Source organism: Lolium rigidum, chromosome 5 (genome assembly GCF_022539505.1).
Source record: "Lolium rigidum isolate FL_2022 chromosome 5, APGP_CSIRO_Lrig_0.1, whole genome shotgun sequence".
Lineage (NCBI taxonomy): Eukaryota > Viridiplantae > Streptophyta > Magnoliopsida > Poales > Poaceae > Lolium > Lolium rigidum.
In genome coordinates this window covers 184,801,557-184,809,900 of record NC_061512.1, presented here as the reverse complement: position 1 = coordinate 184,809,900, position 8,344 = coordinate 184,801,557, and the positions used below count along the sequence as shown (strand labels likewise).

Below are 8,344 nucleotides of genomic sequence, written 5' to 3'. Positions count from 1 at the left end.
CTACATCCTTAGACATAGCATCAATGTTTTATCCCTAGTGGCAACAACACAACACAACCTTAGAACTTTCATCCATTGTCCTGGGTGTCAATGCGAGCATGAACCCACTATCGAGCATAAGTACTCCCTCTTGGAGTTACAAGCATCTACTTGGCCGGAGCATCTACTAGTAACGGAGAGCATGCAAGATCATAAACAACACATAGATATAACTTTGATAATCAACATAACAAGTATTCTCTATTCATCGGATCCCAACAAACGCAACATATAGAATTACGGATAGATGATCTTGATCATGTTAGGCAGCTCACAAGATCCGACAATGATAGCACAATGGGGAGAAGACAACCATCTAGCTACCGCTATGGACCCATAGTCCGGGGGTAGACTACTCACTCATCACTCCGGAGGCGACCATGGCGGTGTAGAGTCCTCCGGGAGATGAATCCCCTCTCCGGCGAGGGTGCCGGAGGCGATCTCTCGGATCCCCCGAGATGGGATCGGCGGCGGCGGCGTCTCCGGAAGGTTTTCCGTATCGTGGCTCTCGGCGTCGGGGGTTTCGTCACGGAGGCTATTTGTAGGCGGAAGGGCGAGGTCAAGAGGCGGCACGGGGGCCCCACACCACGGGGCCGCGCGGCCAAGGGGGCCGCGCCGCCCTAGGGTGTGGCCCCTCCGTGGCCCCTCTTCGTCTCTCCTTCGGACTTACGGAAGCTTCGTGAGAAAATAGGCCCCTGGGCTTTGATTTCGTCCAATTCGAGAATATTTCGTTACTAGGATTTACGAAACCAAAAACAGCAGAAAACAGAATCGGCACTTCGACATCTTGTTAATAGGTTAGTTCTAGAAAATGCACGAATATGACATAAAGTGTGCATAAAACATGTAGATAACATCAATAATGTGGCATGGAACATAAGAAATTATCGATACGTCGGAGACGTATCACACACAACTTTCTTACATATGACCCTTCATATTTGTTGTATACCACAACTACTTCTTCTAGACACTATTGGAAAACCTGAACTTCTGTCTCCAGTTTGATTAGGTATTCATTCTCACATCCCCTATGAATTGAACTCCAAAAAAGGAATTGTTACCAGAAACCATCTTATTGTCACCACAAGATATCCCTCGCCGCATTCAAATGTAAATATTACTATCCATAAGTGTAAAAGCTAGAATTTCCCGAGCATAGCTTATTATAAGTCAAAGCAAGACAAAAAAAATCCTATCTAGAAGATATGATGTCTCCTAACGTACCTTCTTTGCATGCATGTATGACTGATAACTGTGCTTATGTACTATGAACAAATGTCACTTGCCCTTTTAGCTGTATATAACAAAGGATACAAAACATAACAATCCAATAATGATGAGAAAGGCTGAGCAAAGGAAAACCATTGACATCACACTTTTCACCCTTGAAATTACTCACTTAAGAAAAAGAACATGAGAAAAGGCAATACACTGAATAGAAGCACAATTCTCAAATATTCATGGAAAGATCCACAGTTCTTCTCAAAAAACAATCCACAATTTGAAATTATGTATAATCTATGTAGAGAATGAGACAAGCCATCTTGAACATGTTTGTGTGTTCTCATTGGATGATGCCAGTGTTCTGTGGCTCGAGAACCTCAAATCTCATAGAATTTAACAACCTCAATTGAGAAAAAGAACGACACAAAATCTGCTACATCATGGAAGTGCAGACCAATGCACCACACTTTAATGACATATTTTTATGTGTGTAACTAATCATGGTGCATGTAATGTGAGATTGTAGTTGGGACTTTGAAATATAGTACTGAATTATCAAATGTTTGAGAAAATCCACTCAGGAGCTGGTATTAGGAGTAAACTACCAGTAAAATGGTCAGGTCGCATTATGGCTATATTGACCAATAACTTGTCTCCTCGTGATGTAATATTTTCTGAGACAGAGAAGTGTAAAGCGTCAGTGGGAAACAACCCTTTGATAATCCATATTAGTCAACATTGGAATTTCTAAAAGCCAATGTAAATGTATAACTCTTTTCCTGGCCTTGCCATGTCATCAAAAAACAAATGCACCTTACTCCATTAGGTCTTATTCAATGATGTCATCATAAAAAGGAGATTTTTGAAAGTGTTTCGTCACAAAAGAGATATTTCTTACCTTCTTTTCTCCAAAGTGCAAGGATACATACATGAAGTGTGCCATTACATAGCAGTTGTTCTACCTATCATATCTCTGTAGTTTTCATCGAAAACAAAAAAAAGCACGGTAGGTATAACATAAATGAAGTGTGCCATTACTGGAACATGGAGAATCTAGAAGCATATTTCATATAGCTAGCTTATCTATCAAGAATAAGAAAAAAAAGGTTTAAACAATCAATTAAACAACCTATGAGGAGGCAATGACGGGAGCAACTTGAGGCCAGAGGTGAAATCAGCTCACATTCTAGCAAAGGAAGATGTGACCCGAACAATGGCATGCAGACCATTCACAAATTCAGATGCAATGGACAATACATAATCCACACCGAGCATATATGTTGACAATTTAGATCAATGAACCTATCCAAGGTATTGTTAATGTAACCTTCTAACTATTACTATATAATGACCAGTTCTCGGAAACTTAAGCAAACTAAATGGAAGCATCAGAACATAAGCATGACCTTGTGAGGAGCAGCAAGAATTTCCAACAAAGTCTACCAATTCAGCTACGGTAGCTTCTCAGGTATAAATCGTGTATTACCAAACATAAAATAAAACAAAGAACTGTTTGAAGCTCTACTAAGAAATATCTTACATCATCACAACGGCACATTATTTCAATAAACTACTTGGAGAAGAATCTTTACATATGTGAGGATAGATCATGGGATGAGTACTTCAGTTGGTAAATATCACCTAGAGATATATATTAGAGCCGCAACCGAAAATAGAAGTATAACAAAATTCCAATGTTCATACTCATTAAACAATATCAGGTAACGATTTAATTAGCTGAGCTAAGCACATCACCAAGTTTATAAAATGATGGCCACGATTGGCAGAATTGGTCATGAATTTAATCTTAAAGGTTATGTAATATAGAATTGCAATGAACATCACTTGACATATAATAGCTGGAAGCTAGCCTAAAGAAGAGAAACCATTCCCTGGAAAAATACAGGATGAGCATGTACAGATTGAAGAACAATCCAAGCTCAATCTACTTATGAAAGCCAAACTGGTTTAGCTTGAAAGCAAGAAGCATTGTCTAGATCAAGAACCATCCTGGAAGATTTCAAGCTTCAAAGATATATCCATAAGAGTTGATGCTCACCTGTGATCGCCTGAGGAAGGTGAAGCATGGTCGGCATACTTTGCTTATCCAATAGCTGAGTTGACTGGAGGCGTGACGCTGCAGAAAAACTGGAAGAGTAGAGGGTCAGAGGAACCAAAGCATTGAAATACGTCAGTATGATATCTCTCTGGAGGAGTAGTAATAGCTTGCTGGTGCTCAAATCTAGTCAGTGTTGTTCCAATATCCTAGGAAGAAGATGTTCCACAACTATTTTTTCCTTCTCTTTGGGACTAAAAGAATCGCAATACTGACAGTGACAATGGTAAAAGGTTACCAAAAGTCCAGAAGTAGTAATAATATGCACTTGTCGATAACTAATTGCCCTAAGAAACCAATCAACTAATAATAAGATGCACTTCGTATAGAAAGAAACGTTTAGACAATCAATCGTGAAATAGTATGGCACTTTATCTACTGGGAGCCGCACGCTTTCAGCATCTATGTGACATCAGTCTGTAAATGAATTTCCTGTACGTATTGTAACCACAAAAGACAACAGCCAAAATACAACATATGCATTCTTTTAAACATATTTACTTTTTAAAAACATAAACATATGCATTCTTCTCGGAGCAGGCACTCAGGAAAATAAATTGATGCCAACTTTTTATCGTTGGTTGGTTGTCTTACCCGCAGATTGTGAAGGGTGCACACATCCATCTGGTAGGTCAAACTCATGAATCTCCCTAAATGAATATTAATCGGATTACGGGAGGGACTTAGGGGAGAGGGGAAAAAAGGAAAAATAAATTGAGCGCTCATATGTCAAATTAGGGAGATAAGATGATGTTCTAGGAGGTGAGATGAGTTGGGGAATCACCTGGTTGCTGCGATGCCGATGAAGGATTCTCTGTCGCTTCTACTTCTATTGTTGGTTGGTCGTCTTCCTTAACTGATCCTACAAAGAAGAGCAACGGGCGGTCAAACGAAGAAAAAGGAGAAAAAATGCAGAGTTGTTGCTGCTGCCGGAACGCGTGCGCTCCCAGAATCGTGCAAATTGCCGACGCATACCCTAATGTTGTCGTCCGCCGTGGAGTGGAGAACGCACTCGCGACCAGATTACACGGCCGCCGCTCGCTGGGATCCGTGGACCCGCCGGTGGAAGTGCGCCCCTCTGCATCTTCGCCGCTCCTGCCGCCTGCTGAAAAAGAAATAGAAGATGCGAGAGACAGCAGGGATGTGAGAGAGAGCAAACATACCTGCGCCGCAATTCCGGCGACAACAACAGGTCCTTCTCCTTCTCCATCGGGCCGCAAACGCGGGTGCCGCTGGTAAGGATGCGGTTGTCTCTGCCGTCGCCATGTGTGGATGCAGGGGAGGGCACGGCAGTGATGGGCTCAACATGTCGCACCCCATCCCCCCTTGAGTCCCGCATCCAGCATCCTCAAACTGAAACCACTTAACGCCAGTCAAGACCCTAGGCCCGTAGCGCCATCTCGCCGCCGCAACGCCGACGCAATGTCGCCATGACCCACCAGTGCAAGTAGCACCTGCTACGCATGCGCCAACGCCGCCCTCCCCCGCGAGCCAAGGCATGGCAGCACATGGTTCCGCTCCACGCTGCACTGCCGGAACGGGAGGGGACGGGCTTCTCGGTCGATCCAATCGGCATCTTCGCCGTGGAGGCACGCGCGACGACCACCAAGGCGAGCAGCACCGCTGCGTGGCAGCCGGGCTTCTCCGGCATCGCTCACGCACGATCGGCCACGAATCGGAGCAGGGACGACCGAGAGTCGCCTAAGCTTACCACCGGCGAGCGGGAGCGGACGAAGCCTGACGAGGGAGGAAGTGAACCTGGGGACGTGTGTGACCTGCTCCTGCGAGGGGCGGCGGATAGAGAGGAGGGAATGGTTAAGGCGGTGCATTGGAACCAGAGCGGTAGAACTGAGAGGTCGACAGAAACACCCGACATAACCTGCAGCTCATCAAATGCCGACCGCACCATGGTCCACCACCATCCTAGATCAAGGCAGCTATGGCCATACCGATGATACCCCAGAGCATCTCACCCCAAAAGACCCAATGCATAAATCTGAACCTATCTCAAATTCTTGGAGAGCACCAAAATGGTACACGCAAAGAAACAGGAAGTAATCAATCACCATAAAACACACGTGTTAGCTCAGAGTTAATCTAAAAAGTAATTCAAAATTCTGTGAAAAAAGATGTTTGTTCACCTTTAGTATAGTAGTTATAGTACATATTCCTGAAAGAAAAATAGAATAGAAGACCCTATATAACATTACAGACCCAGACCAACCACCTAGCCCACCTTCTCAGCCAGTAGCATGATCTCAAGCACCCCCATGTGGATCGTCTTCTTAGCTAGGCAGTAAATTAGCATGCGCTTGCAGTATCTTATCATAGGGCAAGTCATTAGTGAACTTCTATCACAACCTTTTTTGTTCTTAAGTCTGATTTGAACATAGTACTTATGTACACACCAAATCTGAATGTATTAAATAGCTGCAATATCAGAAATACGATGATTCTCCCAATTTTTACATCCAAGATACAGTAAAGAAAAAAAAAACAGTGCCTCATTAGCAATCCCTATAGTGAAAGGAAAAAAGTGTCAATCCAAAGAAAGTTGAAGAGGTTTGAAGGCACTGAAGTACTAAACCTGATCACTTGGTTGGCAAGTGGTCTCAACCACGGATCTGCATTGTAGTATCTGCATGTAAAGCATCTCTCAGCCAAGCTCTTTCAAAAAATAATATAGAACATGATAAGCAATCACAATGTACATAAGTGTGTGGTCAAAGGGTGTACAATAATTAGTATGTATTCTTCATTTATTGTCACCACAGATTTGATGCATATGATGCTCGATGTTTTACATTCCCAATAAGATTTTGACAGATTTTTATAGTTAAGAAGAGAAGATGAAGATTCAGTCAGCAAACAATAGAGAAAATGACATTTGTGGTAGATCCTACTTTTTTCCCCGCGACTTATACATGAATACAAATTATCGAAGTAAGCAACACAAATTATCCATTGCACACTTCAAATACGCAGGTGTACAAAATTATCAACTGCACACTTTAAATACATATATATACATTAATTGGTATGTTGAAAAATAAAGTACTATACATAATAATGTAGAAAGGGAATCGATTTACCTCAGTTTAATCAATCTGTGCAAACATTATAAAGAAACATTTAAAGGTCATGTGCTCCGCTGTTGCTAGACATGACATTGCAGCTGATCGGTGGCACTTCAGACTTCACCATGTGGAAGCGGCACAGAGTCACCGGACGAAGGTTTCGTCGGATGTCAATGCAGAGAAAATTACCCTGGCCAAAGAAATGAAAGCCTTGCTTCAGGAAGGGAAATATTTTGTTATCAATCACATTAGAAGAAAGCAAAATACACAGTTATTAGCTAGGTGATGTTGACCGTACTGAACCGTGCACATCTCACCTGTTTGGCTATGTTCAGGGCAGCAGTAGTAGCTACTCCATGCGGAAATCCAATTAACTCTTTGAAGAGGTTATAATGTCCTAAATCCATTGATTCAGGAGGAGGAAGGGGGCAGGTGGAGGGGCGCCGTCGCAATGGTGTCTGGGGATGCCGAAGGACATGCAAGAATCCAATTAACTCTGTGAGCAGGTTGTAGTGGCCTGAATCCATTGATTTAGGAGGAGGAAGGGGGCAAGTGGAGGGGCGCCGTCACCATGGTGGTCGGGGATGCCGGCGACCAAGCCCAGGGCGTGCCTAGGATTTCGCGAGCGCGCGCGTAGGGGCGCTGCCGAGCTCCACGGTGGTGTGGAAATGGGGGAAGAGGAGGCGACAGCGCCGAACGTGGCCAGGGAAGGGGAGGAGGGCGGCGGCCCTGGGGCAAGGATGCCGCTGGGAGTAATGGGGAGGAGCTCAGGGCTGAGGAGATAATGGGGAGAGAGGAGCTCGAGGAAGAAATCGAGGGAGCGGTCAAAGCGGTTCAAAAAAAAATGCTATGTCCACCTAGACCGGAAAGAAGCACATCATGCTCACGCAACAAAGAAAAGTGACAACCAAACATCTAAGAGGCACCGAAAGTGTACACAAGAAAATCACCAGGGGAATTAACTACAAGAGAGCAGACGTGTCAAATTAGTGTTAATCCGGAAAAAAAACTCAAAATTAGGAAAAAAAGATGTTTGTTGCCATTTAATATAGTAGTTATTCTCATCAAGTGTAGGAGGCATAGTATAATCATAATAAAATTTATCCTCCATAGTAGGCGGCACCAAAAGACTACTATCATTATAATCATCATAAATGGGAGACAAAGTATCATCAAAGAAAATTTTCTCCTCCATGCTTGGGGGACTAAAAATATCATGCTCATCAAAACCAGCTTCCCCAAGCTTAGAATTTTCCATATCATTAGCAACAATGGTGTTCAAAGCGTTCATACTAATATCATTGCTACTAGCATGCAAATAAGATTCCATAGGCTTTTTAATTTTCGCAGCAAACAATTCATGTCTTAACTTAGGAAATAAATTAAAAAGCTCACAGTCGTTTTCCATTATGCCTAATGATACGTCTCCAACGTATCGATAATTTCTTATGTTCCATGCCACATTATTGATGTTATCTACATGTTTTATGCACACTTTATGTTATAATCGTGCATTTTCTGGAACTAACCTATTAACAAGATGCCGAAGTGCCGATTCATTGTTTTACGCTGTTTTTGGTTTCGAAATCCTAGTAACGAAATATTCTCGGAATTGGACGAAATCAACGCCCGGGGTCCTATTTTGCCACGAAGCTTCCGGAAGTCCGAAGACGAAGCGAAGTGGGGCCACGGGGTGCCCAAACCCTAGGGCGGCGCGGCCCCACCTGGCCGCGCCGGCACGTGTTGTGGGGCCCTCGTGCCCCCTCCGACTTGCCCTTCCGCCTACTTAAAGCCTCCGTGACGAAACCCCCGATGCAGAGAGCCACGATACGGAAAACCTTCCGGAGACGCCGCCGCCGCCGATCCCATCTCGGGGGATCCGGGA

The 8,344-nt window shown here is 43.6% G+C and overlaps 2 long non-coding RNA genes across 4 annotated transcripts; both read right to left on the bottom strand.

Moving 5' to 3' along the window:
• Nucleotides 1–864: 864 nt before the first annotated feature.
• LOC124653449 lies at nucleotides 865–4,917 on the bottom strand. Of its 2 annotated transcripts, XR_006987903.1 has the most exons (5): nucleotides 4,822–4,917; nucleotides 4,358–4,735; nucleotides 4,167–4,244; nucleotides 3,977–4,032; nucleotides 865–3,414 (listed from the first exon to the last, which is right to left on the bottom strand). It is a non-coding gene; the product is annotated as an uncharacterized LOC124653449 (long non-coding RNA). The 2 variants fall into 2 exon arrangements; XR_006987902.1 differs by having other exon boundaries at nucleotides 4,358–4,833.
• Nucleotides 4,918–5,036: 119 nt separating this feature from the next.
• LOC124653660 lies at nucleotides 5,037–7,444 on the bottom strand. Of its 2 annotated transcripts, XR_006987986.1 has the most exons (5): nucleotides 7,030–7,444; nucleotides 6,777–6,917; nucleotides 6,475–6,649; nucleotides 5,262–6,020; nucleotides 5,037–5,163 (listed from the first exon to the last, which is right to left on the bottom strand). It is a non-coding gene; the product is annotated as an uncharacterized LOC124653660 (long non-coding RNA). The 2 variants fall into 2 exon arrangements; XR_006987985.1 differs by having other exon boundaries at nucleotides 6,777–7,072.
• Between the last annotated feature and the right edge of the window lie 900 nt (nucleotides 7,445–8,344).